This window comes from Salvelinus sp. IW2-2015, linkage group LG33 (assembly GCF_002910315.2).
Source record: "Salvelinus sp. IW2-2015 linkage group LG33, ASM291031v2, whole genome shotgun sequence".
In the NCBI taxonomy this organism is placed as follows: Eukaryota; Metazoa; Chordata; class Actinopteri; order Salmoniformes; family Salmonidae; genus Salvelinus; species Salvelinus sp. IW2-2015.
Genome location: NC_036872.1, coordinates 30874528 through 30891134, shown reverse-complemented (window position 1 = coordinate 30891134; position 16607 = coordinate 30874528). Strand labels below are relative to the sequence as shown.

At 45.3% G+C, this 16607-nt stretch overlaps 1 pseudogene; it reads left to right on the top strand.

The window, feature by feature from the left end:
• LOC111957567 (dedicator of cytokinesis protein 8-like) overlaps positions 1 to 16607 on the top strand; it is a 106652-nt pseudogene that overhangs the window by 44489 nt on the left and 45556 nt on the right.

Below are 16607 nucleotides of genomic sequence, written 5' to 3'. Positions count from 1 at the left end.
GCAGTACAGTGGTTGTTACCTTTCCTTTAGACCATCACTTTCTGTGAGACACGTTCCCTTTCTCTCCCTCTCTTACACACTTTCTGTGGGCTAGTATCTCTCTGTCTCTCTTGTTCTCTGTCTCTCGCTGTCTCTCTCTCTCGCTCTCTCTCGCTCTCTCTCTCTCTCTCTCTCTCTCTCTGTTCTCTCTCTGTTCTCTCTCTCTCTTTCTGCTTCTCCCACACCGTAAAGCTGCCAAAGGTTTTAGCTAAGTTCTTTATAATCTCTAAACATTGTTTTGGCAGCTGTTTGTCCCAACTTTCAGTGGGGCTTATCACTGGATTGGCTCAGTTCCAAGTCTCAATGTTGGTGCATACACCAACAATCCATATTTCTGTTGAGTATCCTGAGTTGATAAATAGAATCAAATGAAATGTATTCGCCACATACACAATTGCAGCAAAATGCTTATGTGCTTTCTCAATCAACAATGCAGAACTTTATAGAATTGATAAAATGTCATAATACGTCAGGCTTATTGACAATGTTTGCTGGCTGGTCGACACACTGCTGTGAAATGACAGGCTGATCTATTTTCTCCCCTGTCCTCCATAGGTTTGAGATTGACATTGAACCACTGTTTGCTACCCTGGCTCTGTACGACCTGCGAGAGAAGAAAAAGGTACAGTAGGGTTTCCTTCTGAAGGGTTTCCACAGTGCTGTATTCTTTGGCCCACTGTGTGTTATAAGGTCAGGAAGAATCACATGACCTTCATTGAGGTTAATGCGTGTTAAGGACAAGACGCACCATAGCGAACGTGGGCCGTGCGTCAGTAGATCACGCGCTGGTTGTCGGCGAACAGTTGTGATTCAACATGTACGATAGTCAGGAAATGTTCTAAGCAGTTCGTCGGCAAGGTGTGCTTCATCTTTAGGTGATTTCATGACCAGTGTGTCAGGTTTGTGTTGCTGGTCACTGAAGTGATGGATCAGTGGGATATCCGAAGACTTTAGGCACAGGAGACAGAACGTCCAGAAGCCCTGGACTGAGAGGCTTCTCCAGTAGACCAAGCATAGCCGTGTTCATACAACCAACCCATCTGAATCACACTGTACTCTCCTATCCAAACACAGTTCTGTTAGCCAAAACTAGTAGCATGTGTGTGTTATGGACTTGCACAGCCGGATGGTTTTTGGATTGGATTTAGCGTTTTAAGGTTCAAGGGCACCACGTTTGGATTTGAGCCGTTGACCTTTTGGTGGTCTGGCCACACTGCATCCTGGTTGCGCAGTCTCAAAGTGCTAGTCTTTTTCTACTGCCTTTCCCTTCATTATATACTGCATCTCCTGCATGGCGAGGGAACCAGATGATGCTCTTCTCCATAACCTCCACAATAACATTGTGCCTTATGGATATTAACACAACATCCTCTTAATTTAATTCATTAGAGGAGGACGTAGATGGGCCTGAAAAAGGCACCATGTTGTAGGCCCATGAAACATCCCCCAGTTATGGAACAGGATGACATACTGTCCAGCTTGTTGAACTAATTACACTTGACATGACTCAATCTGGAACAGAGGGGTTTGTGAGGTAGTTTTTCTTCTCTCTCTTTCTGTCCTCAGGCTCTCTGCTCTCTCTCTTCTTGTGTCTCGCTCTCTCTGTGTTCGCTCTCATCTGTTCTTGCTGGTCTCGGCTCTCTCTGTCTCTGTCTTCGCTCTCTTCTGTCTTCTCTGTCTCGTCTCTCTGCTCGTCGTTGTCTCTCGCTCTCTCTGTCTTTGTCTCGCTTCTCTCTTCTCTGTCTCGCTCTCTCTGTCTTTCTTCGCTTTTCTCTGTCTTGTCTCGCTCCTCTGTCTTGTCTCGCTCTTTCTGTCTTGTCTCCTCTCTCTGTCTGTCTCGTCTTTGTCTCGCTCTCTCTGTCTCGCTCTCCGTCTCTCTCTCGGTCTGTCCCTCCCTGTCTGTCTGTCTCTCTATTTCTCTCTTTCACCATCTCTTTACTGTTTTCTCTGCAATGAAATGAGTTTTGTTTCACATCTGGAAATATGCGCAGATGTTGATATAGTTCGCTGGCAACATTCTCTAACCTGTCCTGCCCTGACCGACTGACAGATGAGTTTACAGTCACATACAACAACGGGTATATGAAAGATTATTACAGCGAAGATGGTTATGATTATTTGGCAACCATGGTGTGTGTATTGTAGGCTAAGTAGTGATATGTGGTGCATCAGGGGATTGGGAGGTTGTATATGCCAGATGTTTAGACACACAGCCAGCAATCATCAGCTGTGCTGTGTTTCATCAAAATGAATATGAAGTCCTGTGGAATGCTTGGCTTTTAAAGTTAATACACTGCAATGCCGTCCACATGTATTACCACATAACTGTTGAATTTGAAGCGTTGTCCAAATATAACACACACACACACACACACATTACACATCACACACACAATACATACACCACACCACCACACACACACACACACACACACACACACAACACACACACACACACAACACATCCCACTTAACATTACTGAACTGTCACCTCTTCTGTCTGCTTCAGATTAACGTGAGAGAGACCAGGAAGAGATCATGCTGTTGTGCTAGCAGCAGCACAGTCCTGCTATGAAGTGTTTAACTGTTGTAGAGGACTCATATTGACATGATGGAATGAGAGGTTGTAAATGGTAGATATGGGACCTACATGTACACTAAGCGACAGGTCACCGTAGGTTATCCTTTCTCAGACACAGTCACAAGGGAGATAGCCGTAGAACACAGAAGCTCTTTCTCAATTGTTCTTTCCCCGATTCAGTTACATCCTCTCTCTTTGCTCATCCTTCTCAAAGTGTATGGGAACGAAAAGCTCCATGTCATTCCCCTAACATTTTTTCTCTTAAAGGAAGAAGTGGACATCCCTTCAAGACTTTACATTCACTTGAAACACTTTGTGAGATCTCTGCTGGGACATTAACACTGTCATGAATTGACATGCTATGTATGCTGTATGATGCATGATGAGATACAGTAAAGTAGTACGAAACATTCCAATAATGACACTGCAAGATGAATAATTTCTCTTATGCATTCATAAGACACCCTTACAGAAAAGTGTTCCATAACTTTGTATCAGATAACCACAGAATGTTGCTGTGGTCATTCCTTAGAGCAGAGTAACTGTCTGTTGGTATTACGTAGGGACAGACTACTGTCTGTGTGTATTACAGTAGGGCCAGACTACGTCCTTGTGTCTAGTAGGTGACGAGCGTCTGTGGTATTAAGTAGGGAACGACGACTGTCGGGGTATTCGTGGGAGCTACTATTTGGTATTACAGTAGGACAGACTACTGTCGTGTGGTATTACATAAGGGAGACTACTGTCTGGGTGTGGATTACAGTAGGAAGATACTGTCTGTGTGGTATTACAGTAGGGACAGACTACTGTCTGATGTGGTAATACAGTAGGACAGACACTGTCTGTGTATGGTATTACATAGGGACAGACGACTGTCTGTGTGGTATTACGTGAGACACTGTCTGTTGATACGTAGGGACAGAGACGTCTGGTTATACATAGGCAACCGTGTGTGTATACACTGGCGAAGATACTGTCTGTGTGGTATTTACAGTAGAAGACTACTGTCTGTGTGTATATACAGTAGGGACGCACTCGTGTGGAACATAGCAGCTACTTCTTGTGGTGTATTACAGTAGGGACAGACGACTGGTGTTGTACAAGGAGCGCTGTTATGTGGTAATCTCAGTGGGACAGACTACTGTCTGTGTGGTATTACAGTAGGGAAGACACTGTCTGTGTGGTATACAGTAGGGAGAGACTACTGTCTGTGTGGTATTACAGTAGGGACAGCTACGTTCTAGTGTTTACCAGTAGGACTCTGTCTGTGCGGTATTACAGTAGGGACAGACGATGTCTGTGTGGTATTACGTAGGAAGACTACGTCTGGTAGGTATCATACGTGGGTCACTACGTCAGGGTATGTACGTGGTGACAGCTACTGTCTGTGTGTATTACGTAGGACAGACTACTGCTGTGTGGTATTACAGATAGGGACAGGACTACTGTCTGTGTGGTATTCTCAAGTAGGACAGACTACTGTTCGTGGTTCGTACAGAGAGCCCAGATACTGCATTCAACGTGTGTGGTATTACAGTAGGGACAACACTGTCTGTGTGTATTACAGAGACATTCATGTGGGTTACATAGCAGACGACTGTCTGTGTGGTATTACAGTGCAGGGCCAGACTACTGTCGGTGTGTGTATTATTCCAGTAGGGGGCCGACTTCAACCTGTCTGTGTGGGTATTACAGTAGGGAAGACTGACTGTCTGTTGGTTATACAGTAGGGACGACACTGTCTGTTTGGTTATTACAAGTAGGACAGACTACTGTCTTGTGGTATTTACAGTAAGACAACTACTCTGTCTGTGTGGTATTACAGTAAGGACAGATACTGGCTGTGTGTATTAACAGTAGGGACAGACTACTGTCTGTGTGGTATCTCGTAGGACAGATACTGTCTGCTGTGTTATACAGTAGGAAGACGAACTGTCTGGGTTGCGTATTACAGTAGGACAGACTACTGTCTGTGTGTATTACAGTAGGACAGATACTGTCTGTGTGGTACTACAGTAATAGGACAGACTACTGTCTGTTGTATACAGTAGGCAGAGTACTGTCTTTGATTTACAGTAGGGACGACTACTGTCTGTGTGTATTGACAGTAAGGACAGATTACAGTAGACTACTGTCTGTGTGGTATTACAGTAGGGACAGAACTACTGTCTGTGTGGTATTACAGTAGGGACAGACTACTGTCTGTGTGGTATTACAGTAGGACACAGACATGTTGTGGTATTACAAGTAGACCAGACTACTGTCTGTGTGTATACAGTAAGGACAACTACTGTCTGGTGGTATTACAGTTGGGACAACTACTGTCTGTTGTGGTATTACAGTAGGACAACTTGTCTGTGTGATTACAGTAGGACAGATACTGTCTTGTGTATTACATAGGCCAGAACTGTCTGTGTGGTATTACAGTAGCAGACTACTCTGGTCGTGTGGTATTACAGTAGGGCAGACTACTGTCTGTTGTGGTATTACAGTAGGGCCAGACTACTGTCTGTGTGTATTACAGTAGGCAGGACTACTGTCTGTGTGGTATTACAGTAGGGACAGACGTATGTCTCTGTTGTGTATTTACAGTAGGGACAGACGACTGTCTGCTTTGGTATTACAGTAGGGACAGATACTGTCTGTTGTGGTATCATAGGCAGACTACTGTCTGTGTGTGTTATACAGTAGGGACAGCGACTTGTCTGTGGTGTGTATTACAGTAAACTTTGGGAGTCATAGACGCTGTCTGTGTTGTATTAGTAGGACAGACTACTGTCTGTGTAGTTACAGAGGCAGCTACTGTCTGGTGTGTATCTACAGTGGGACGACTGACTGTCTGTTATGGTATACAGTAGGACAGACTACTGTCTGTGTGATAAGTAGGCAGACTACTGCTGTGATTACGAGAGGGACAACTACTGTCTGTTGAGTATTACAGTAGGACAGACTACTGTCTTGCTGTGGTATTACAGTAGGATCAAGACGACGTCTGCTGTGGTATATACAGTAGGGAAGACTACTGTCTGTGTGGTATACATAGGGACAGACGACATGTCGTGTGGTCGATTACGTAGACAGACGACTGTCTGTGTTCGTTTACAGTAGGACAGACTACTGTCGTTTGGTATTACCAAGTGGACAATACTATAGTCTCGTCTGTGTATTACAGAGGACAGACTACGTAGTGTGGTGATTACATAGGACAGCACGGTCTGATTTAGGTCATTAACCGTAGGACAGACTACTGTCTGCTTGCTATTACAGTAGGACAGACTGATCTGTGTGGTATTACCGATAGGACAGGACTTCGGTCCTGTCGTGAGATATTACACTAGTGACCAGACTAGTCTTGTGGTAGTACAGTAGGGACAGAAGACGTTCTGTTGTTGATTACATAGGGACAGAACTACTGTCTGGTGGTGTTACAGTTAGGACAGAAGACTGTCTGTGTTGAGTATTTACAGTGGCAGACGACTGTCCTCGTGTGGATATTACAGAGCACGACGCGACTTCCTGTGATATTACCACGTAGGCACAGACGACTGTCTGTGTGGTTTAAAGTAGGGACAACTAGTGTCTTGTCATTACAGGAGGGACAGACTCTGTCTGTGCTGTATACAGTAGGATACAGAACCTACGTCTTAGCATGTATACAGAGCGTACAGACGCTGTTTCTGCTGTAGGCCTATCTCAGTATGGGCAGGATTATGTACTGATGTGGTTAATACAGTAGGGCCAGCAGAACTTACTGTCGAATGTCGGTATTACAGCTAGGCCAGACTACGTCGTGTGTATATACATAGGGCCAGATTAATGTCTGTGTGGTATTACAGAAGAAGAACTACATGTCTGTGACTGGTATACAAGTAGGGACAGAACTACTGTCTGTGTAAGTAATTACGAGTAGGACCAGACCGACTGATTGTGTGTTATACAGTGGACAGCGGTACTGCTGTGTGGATTACGTGGAAGACTACTGTCTGTGTGGTATTACAGTCCAGACAGTACTGTCTGTGTGTTATTACAGTAGGGAAGAGCAGCCTGTCGTGTGTATTAATGGGGCAATACTCTGTGTGTAATACGTAGGAACTACTGTCTGTGGGATTACAAGTAGGACAGACTACTGTCTGTGTGGTGGAGCTCTTCAGCGGGTGAGGAAATGGTGTCAACAGCAACTCTGTGCGGACGTCTCTAATATATACATTGCCTTGTCGCCCAAACCCGCTGAACGTAGTGAGGAAAAGGCCTGTTGTCCCTGTATAATCCCTATACGGAGTTAGTTCACATTTAGGGCACAACATAGGTTTGCACGGAAATGTAAAATGAGGTTTACTTATTGAACAAGTTCAGGTAGTCTTCCACTATCTGTAATTCTTTCCGGTTGGTCGCCTCTCCAGCATATTATCTACACATAAAGATGAATGGACATCTTGTAATCCACCACTCAGGTGACATTAACGCTGACCTCTCTGTTGATACTTCCTCAGATATCCGAGAACTTTACTGTATCTGAACTAGACAGTTTTAAAGGGTTCTGCATAGCCCCATCCGCACGAGACGGAGCCATCCACCCTCTCCCGAGCAGCCATATTCTTCCTCACATAACCCTCTCCAGACATCTTCCACTGGTCCACAAAGGTTAAATTACCCATTCTCACAACCTACTGCCCTATCTCGAGTATGCTCGTTCAGGTAATACACACGTCTGTACGCACCTAACGTATCTACAGTTGACTGGTCATTCTGGTAAACACTGTAGCACTAAATGATATGCCTTTTTAATGAGGCTTTATTCAAAGTGACTTAAGCAGTAGTGTGCACTGCCTGATATTCTATATGGTTGGGCCCATGCAATTGAAACCACAAGCCCGACCGTGTCCTCCACACATAGTGGCTCGTGGCTTGGGACAGGTGTTGCAGGTGCTCTCTGCTTACTGTGATAGGAGTCTGTGTGATCGTGTTGGCTGCAGTTTCAGCGCTCTGATGACTGTTCCGCTGTGGAAGACGATATCATGGGTTACGTAGGCATACCAGACAACTTGCCATAGATCCCGTGTCGTATAGTGGACGATTAATTGTGTTGTTGCTATGATGTATCTGGTGCTGTTAGTGGTTATCTCTGTTGTGTTTCGAGAGTTGATGTACTCTGTGTTGGCTGTGTCTATGAGTGAATGTACCTCTGTGTTGCTGTGTTTCAGAGTGATGTATCTCTGTTGGCGGTTTTCAGATGATGTACCTCTGTGTCTGGCTGGTTTCAAGAGTGAATGTACCTCTGTGTTTGGCTGTGTTTCAGAGTGATGTACCTCTGTAGTTGGCTGTGTTTCAGAGTTGATGTACCTCGTGTTTGGCTGTGTTCAGAGTGATGTTACCTCTGTGTTGGCTGTGTTTCAGAGTGAGTGTACCTGTGTTGGCTGTGTTTCAGAGTGATGTACCTCTGTGGTTGGCACTGTGTTTCAGAGGTGATGTACTCTGTGTCTTGGCTGTGTTTAGAGTGATAGTACCTCTGTTGTGGCTGTGTTTCAGAGTGATGTACCTCTGTGTTATGGGCTGTGTTTCAGAGTGATTAGCCTCTGTGTTGCTGTGTTCAGATGGATATACCTTGCTGTTGGCGTGTTTCAGATGATGTACCTCTGTGTCTTGGCTGTGTTCCAGAGTGATTAGTACCTCTGTCTTGGCTGTGTTTCAGAGTGATGTACCTCTGTGTTGGCTGTGTTCAGAGTGATGTACCTCTGTGTTTGGCTGTGTTTCAGAGTGATGTACGCTCTGTGTTTGCTGTTGTTTCAGAGTGATGTACCTCTGTGTTGGCTGTGTTTCAGAGTGATGTACCTGTGGTTGGCTGTGTTTCAGCATGATGTACTCTGTGCTTGGCTGTGTTCAGAGTGATGTATCTCTGTGTTGCTGTGTTTCAGATGATGTACCTGCTGTTTGGCGTGTTCGAGGTGACCCTGTTGTTGGCCTTCAATATGTACCTCTGTGTTGCGCTGTGTCGAGTGATTTCCCGTGTGGCTGTGTTCAGAGTGATGTACCTCTGTGTTGGTGTGTTTCAGAGTGATGTACCTCTGTGTTGCTGTGTTTCAGAGTGATGTACCTCTGTTGTTGGCTGTGTTTCAAGAGTGATGTACTCTGGCTTGTGTTTAGTGATTACCTCTGTGTTGCTGTGTTTCAGAGTGACTGTTACACCTTCTGTGTTGGCTGTGTTTCAGTAGCCTCTGTTTGCTGTTTTCAGTATGTACTCTGTGTTGGCTGTGTTTCTGTTGCTGTGTAGTTGACGTGATGATACCTCTGTTCGTGTTGGCTGTGTTTCAGAGTGATGTACTCTGTCTTGGCTGTGTTTCAGAGTGATTAACCTCTGTGCTTGCTGTGTTTCAGATGATGTACTCTGTGTCTTGGCTGTGTTTCAGAGTGATGTACCTCTGTGTTGGCTTGTTTCAGAGTGATGTACCTCTGTGCTTGGCTGTGTTTCAGAGTGATGTCCGTCTGGTTGGCTGTGTTTCAGATGATGTACTCTGTGTTTGGCTGACTGTTTCAGAGGTGATGTACCTCTGTGTTGCGTGTTTCAGAGTGATGTACCTCTGTGTTGGCGGTGTTTCAGAGTGATGTACCTCTGTGTTGCGTGTCTCGATGATGTACTCTGTGTTGGCTGTGTTTCAGAGTGATGTTACCTCTGTGTTGGTGGTGTTTCAGAGTAATGTACCTCTGTGTTGGCTGTGTGTTCAGGTTGATTACCTCGGTGTGTGTTCGAGGATTTGCTCTTGTTGGCTGTTGTTTCAGAGTGATGTACTCTGCTTTGGTGTGTTTTCCAGAGTGATGATACCTCTGTTTGTTGGCTGTGTTTCAGAGTGTGATACCTCTGTTTGTTCAAGTGTGAGCCTGTTTGCTTCAGGTGAGTAACTCTGTGTTGGCTGTGGTTTCTAGTGATACGTCGTGTAATGATTATTCCTCTGTCTGTTGGCTGTGTTTCAGATGTGATGTATCCTCTGTCTGGTTAGTTTCAGAGTGATGTACCTCTGTGTCTCGACTCGTGTTTCGAGGTGATGCACCTCTGTGTTGCGCTGTGTTTCAGGTGATGTAGCCGTCTGTGTTGGCTGTAGTTTCAGAGTATGTACCTCTGTGCATTGGCTGTGTTTCAGAGTAGTGTACCTCTAGTGTTGGCTTGTGTTCAGAGTGATGTACCTCTCCTGTTGGCTGTGTTTCAGAGTGATGTACCTCTGTGTTAGCTGTGTTTCAGAAGTGATGTCCTTGTTGCTTGTGTTTCAGATGATATACCTCTGTCTGTTGGCTGTGTTCAGATTGTATCCTCTTGTTTGCTTGTGTTTCAGATGATGTACCTCTGTGTTGGCTGTGTTTAGATAGGAATAGGTTGCTGCAGCAGGGAGAGATACAAGTGACCTGTGCGAACCCATATTATGGTCATGAAGGAGACTGACTCAGCAAAGGTAGAGTGCCATGATCACACACAACACAACACACACACCACACACACACACACACCACACACACACACACCACACCAACAACACACACACACAACACACACCAACACACCACACACAACACACAGCTATAGGTTGTAATTGTGGTTCTTGTGGGTTTCCATGGGTGCAACAAGGAGAAGCTGGAGAAGCTGCGTAATCAGTCTGAGATGTTTCTGTCAGAGACTTGTCGCTACGCATGCCCTTTGCCTGGGCTACAGTCACATCATGAACGTCATCAGCACCGCCACACTGGACGCGAGACACCACCGACTCTGACGACGCTCAACGTGTGTGTGTGTGGCTGTGTGTGTGTGTGTGTGTGTGTGTGTGTGTGTGTGTGTGTGTGTGTGTGTGTGTGTGTGTGGTGTGTTGTGTGCTGTGGTGGTTAAGAATGGTAACTCTTGAGCCCAAGGCTTGTTTAATCTTACTTTACTTTTCTGTACCTGACTTGACTGACCTCTCCTCCCCTATCCAGGTAAATCCAGCAGTCTGGAAAAGAGAGGTCAGTTGCCCAGAAGGAACTCAGAGAGGTTCGGTACCATGGAAGACCAGTGTAACATGTCTGCCTTCAAACCTGCTACCATCACCATCAGCACCTTCTGCAAGCAGGTCTGAACACATGCACTCGAGAAAACAACACACTCTACAATATAAACATCGATCCAGCGACATAAGCATCGCTAAGCTCAGAGAAAGGTCTTGGACAGAGAAAGGTCTTGGACAGAGAAAGGTCTTGGACAGAGAAAGGTCTTGGACAGAGAAAGGTCTTGGACAGAGAAAGGTCTTGGACAGAGAAAGGTCTTGGACAGAGAAAGGTCTTGGACAGAGAAAGGTCTTGGACAGAGAATGGTCTTGGACAGAGAATGCTTGACCTTGTGGGTATCACCTCGAGACAAGGCATTCTTTCATTCCACACAATCCACAGAGCAGACACCTGATAAGACCTGGCCAGGTATCATATAGACATACCATACATTCTCCATACTTGCCATCGCACAGCAAGGTTGCATTTTTCCTTCCTACTAGCAACTGTGGAGAGTTGGTCTCATAACAACAGTTAGTTGCTCTGCTCAGTATGTCACCTTCCTATGAAGTTGATGGAAAAGAGGAAAGAAGTCTGCTGTGCAACACTACAAATTCACAATGTTTAATGTTAGGTGTTCAGAGACATTATATCACTGTATGTTGTACATGAAGACATGTTCATTTGACTAAACTGGACCCTGCTTTGTTTAAGGAGGGGGACCGTCTGAGTGATGAGGACTTGTTTAAGTTCCTGGCAGACATCAAGAAGTTCTCATCCCTGCAGAGAAGAATTAAAACCATACCAGGTGATCCGCTATTCAACCACACCGCAAGACCTGGCTGTCTGTGTGTGCTGTTTCATTCCATTCAACCACACAGCAAGACCTGGCTGTCTGTGTGCTGTTTCATTCCATTCAACCTGACAACACGTGACTAGAATGTCCCATTTCTAAGAACAAGTGTCTGTTTTATCTGGGTTTAAGTGACTTCATGATTTTAAAATAGCTGAATAGGCTATTTTGTATAATTCAGAATCAATTGCTTATAGTGGTGAAAACCTGTGGGACTGACAGCTTTCTTATATTTACCTACTTTGGAATAATTCTGAATGAACATAGTTTCAGACTGTTTTTGACTTGATCTATTTTAGGTACAATAAGACTGGATGTGACTCCGGTCCATGACAACCCAGTGGCCTGTCTGTCTACTGAGCTGATCCCAGTCAAACCACTGGCTGAGAAGAACGTCCGACCTGTCAAAGAGGTTTTGGAGTTCCCCTCCAGCGAGGTCTATGTTCCACACAGCACTTACAGGTGAGCACACACACACACACACGTGTCGATGCATACCACACACACAGACTGCACAAAAGCATTTACAGGTTAGTACACTCACTCAATTCTCCTGAAACCACTTTTTGAATATTGCATATTCTGCAAATTCTCCTCAAAGCTTTAGCGTTTCAGACTGCATGGATTTACCATAGCACATCGCTTCAAGCAGTATAAACAGGTTTTCCAGGTTCATGACTTACTACTCCTACTAGTGTATTATCTGTCTCCGTGCTAAGCACCATGTACACATGTCCCTTCACGTGAGCTTTACACATGTTAGACAGTCATGAAGGTATTTAACACAGCACATACTGTAGCTTCAGGCCTTCTATTTTCCATCAATGTCGTGAACAGGTTTGCTGGGACTTCTACAACCAGTCTGACCTGACACAACCCCCAATGCTGTCAACACTTCACTCCTTCCTCCTCACTGCTCGCTAGATGAACACTGTGTCCCAAATGGCACCCTATTCCCTATAGGGCTCTGTTCAAAAGTCAAATCAAAATCAAATCAAATCAAATTTATTTGATAGTCCACTATATAGTCCACTATATAGGGAACAGGGTGCTGTTTGGGACACAGCTTAAGAGTGTGTCTCCTGTCTCGGGACAGATGACTACATTGTTACATAGTTTTTAATCTCACACTAATGTTCACACCACATTTGGTTCATTGGTAAGACTAGTTTTCAGGCCCACGTGGTGTATTGTGTAATATCATGCATTTGTTATCTTCACCGGGTGCCATCTAGTGGTGTAGTATGGATGTGCAGGCTCAGGCAGTCTAACTCTGAATAGGAATTGTGGTGCTGATAGAAGATGGTCATATCCTGACCACCTGACCAGGAAGAACTCTGGGCACTGACATTTACCAGGCTATACTTCGGGCTTGGGCTGCTGATTTGTGCAGGCATGAACTAGTGGGAGTTTCTTTCCCTTTCCCTCTCTCTCCAGGAACCTGCTCTATGTATACCCCCAGCGACTCAACTTTGTCAACAGGCTGACTTCAGGAGGAAGGAATATCACTATTAAAATCCAGTTTATGAGTGGAGAAGACCCCAGCTGTGTGATGCCTGTGAGTTTCTCACACACACACACACACACACACACACACACACACACACACACACACACACACACACACACACACACACACACACAAACCACAACACACACACACACACACACACACACACACACACACACAGACAGACAGACTGTACACCCACATTGCTGTGACATTGTACAACATGGTTTCATTGAGTTTACTCTGCTTTTTCCCCCCCTCGTAGGTCATTTTTGGAAAATCGAATGGTCCTGAGTTTGTGCAAGAAGTATACACCCCGGTCACGTACCATAACAAGCAAGTGGATGCTATTTTAAATACTACATGCTAAATTACAACAACACAACTACGGCATAACATGCTACATTTTCTAATATAACAATCTAATTTTTGTTRTTGTGTTGTCTCTGACCTCTGTCCTATGTGACTGTGCCTCAGGTCTCCAGACTTCTATGAGGAGGTGAAGATGGCTCTGCCTGCCAGGCTGACTGAGAGACACCACCTGCTGTTCACATTCTACCACATCAGCTGTCAACAGAAACAGAACCAGACTGGAGCCAGTGAGGCACTCATAGGTTACTCTGTAAGTCTGACCCCTCATGCCTGGTCTCACCTGGGCCTATATTCATAAAGTGCCTCACAGTAGGAGTGCTGATCTAGGATCAGGTTTCCCCTGTCCAAGCAATCTTATTCATTGTGATCTAAAATGCAAAACTAATCCTAGAGCAGCACTCCAACTCTGAGATAATGGTGCCGTTTATTTGCCAATAATTGGGAGAAAGACCAGAATGGGGCTGCCTGTGTAATCTGATTGGTCAAAAGACCAATGATTGGCAAAAGATCAGAATTAGGCTGCCTGTGTAAACCCTGCCTTTATGGATATGGGTCCTGGTCTCATCTGGTCTGGATCAGTCTATGATCTGGCCTAGTCAAGATCAGTTTCACTGCACGCTGGATTAATGTGGTCTTACATGAACGTGCAGATACTCTACTGAACATGGTGCTGGTTATTTATGATCAATATACTAGTAAGTGATTCTTCTCAATGATGTGGCAAGGTAGATGTGTCCCCTGTATGTATTTGTCCATTGTCAGTGTTTGCGGTGGCTGATCTTCTGTCTATCCCCCTGTGTACTGTAGTGGCTGCCTATACTGAGTACTGACAGGCTACAGACTGGTCAGTACTGCCTCCCCATCGCCCTGGACAGATTGCCTGTCAACTACTCACTGCACTCACCTGAGGTAACATTCATTTGGCCATTTCAATTCTCCAGACAACCGTTTAAAATAAGTTGTATCACAAAAATGTTAAGAGTGGAGTGTCTCCCGCTGGGGGAGAAAATAAATGTGTTGATGTGCTGATTTATTGATTGGGTTTAGATGGCAACAGACATGATATTTCTTAATATCTCTCTCTGCAGAACATTCCCCCTCTCTCTGCAGAACATTCCCCCTCTCTCTGCAGAACATTCCCCCTCTCTCTGCAGAACATTCCCCCTCTCTCCTCTGCAGACATTCCCCTCTCTCGCAGCACTTCCCCCTCTCTCTCTGCAGAACATTCCCGTGCTTTCTGACATCCTCCGCAGAACATTCCCCTCTCTCTGCAGAACATTCCTCTCTCTCTGCAGAACATTCCCCCTCCTCTCTCTGCAGAACATTCCCCTCTCTCTGCAGAACATTCCCCCTCTCTCTGCAGAACATTCCCCTCTCTCTGCAGAACATTCCCCTCTCTCCTGCAGAACATTCCCTCTCTCTGCAGCTTCCTCGCTCAGAACATTCCTCCTCTCTCGCAGACAATTCCCCTCTCTCTGCAGAACATTCTCCCTCAGGTTCTTAATATGTCAATCTCTCTCTCTGCAGAGGATTACCCCTCAGGTTCCTCCAGTCAAGTGGATGGAAAGTCACAAAGAGTTTTCAACCTGGAGATACAGGCTGTGTCCTCAGTACACACACAGGTAAGTCTCTCTCTCTCATCACACACACACACACACACACCCACAACACACACATCACACATCACACCACACACACACACCAACGGAGGGATGGACACGAATCACCCTAGTCTATACTTACGAGGTCTACATCTACATAGAAGGTAAGCAGCACGAGCTGGTAGATACCTAGTCTCCCATTATGGCTCTAATCTGTCGTGTAGTGGGGTGGTAGATGTCTAGTGGCCTTAATGGCTCTCTAATCTGAAGTCGTATGGGGTGTCGATGTCTAGTCTCCGTTGGCTCTACCTGGTAGTGGTATTGGGGTGGAAGATGCCTAGTGCCCTTATCGGCTCTAATCTGATAGTGGTAAGTGGGTGGTAATACCTAGTCCTCCCTATGGCTTCTAATCTGATAGAGGTAGTGGTAGATACCTAGTGTCCTATGACTCTAATCTGAATAGTGGTAGGGGGTGGTAGATTACCTAGTCTTCCATTATGGCTCTAATCTGCATAGTGGTAGTGGGGTGGTAGAACGCTAAAGTCCTCCATATGCATCTAAATCTGGTAGTGTAGTGGGCTGGTAGATACCTAGTCTCCATTTGGCTCTACATCTTGATAGAGTAGTGGGGTGGTAAATTACTAGTCCTCCCTTATGGCGTCTAAATCTGATAGTGCGTAGTGGGGTGGTAGGATACTAGTCCTCCCTTAAGGCTCTAATCTGGTAGTAGTGGTTGGGGTGGTAAGTGCCTAGTGCCCTTAGTGGCTCTAAATCTGATAGGGTAGTGGTGGGTAGATGCCTAGTGCCCTTACGGCTCTTAATATGATAGCGGTAGTGGGGGTGGTAGATACCTAGTCTCCATTATGGCTCTAATCTGATAGTGGTAGTGGGGTGGGAGATACCTAGTTTCCCATTATGGCTCTATTCTGATAGAGGTAGTGGGGGGTAGATACCTAGTCTCCATTATGGCTCTAATCTGAAGTGGTAAGTGGGTGGTAGATGTCTATGCCCTTATGGCTCTAATCTGATAAGTCGTAGTGGGGTGGTAAGATGTCCTAGTCTCCGTTTTGGATCTAAATCTGGTAGTGGTTTGGGGTGGAAAGATGCCTAGTGCCCTTATGGCTCTAATTGATAGTGGTAGTGGGTGGTAGATACCTAGCTCCCTTATGGCTTAATCTATTAAGAGGTAGTGGTAGATACCTCGTGTCCATTAATGACTCTAAATCTGAATAGTGGTAGTGGGGTGGTAGAATACCTAGTCTCCATTATGGTCTAATCTGATAGTGGTAGTTGGGGTGGTAGAATACGTTTAGTCTCCAATTATGGCACTATATCTGGTAGTGGGTAGTGGGCTGGTAGATAACTAGTCTCCATTATCGGCTAATCTGATAAGAGGTAGTGGGGGTGGTAAATTACTAATCTCCCTTATGGCTGCTACATCTGATAGTGGTAGTGGGGTGGTAGATACCTAGTCTCCCTTATGGCTCTAATCTGGAGTAAGTGGTTGGGTGGAGATGCCTAGTGCCCTTATTGGCTCTAATCTGCTAGTGGTAGTGGTGTGGTAGATGCCTAGTGCCTCTTACGGCTCTAATATGATACCTGTAGTGGGTGGTAATACCTAGTCTCCTTATGGCTCTAATCTGATAGTGG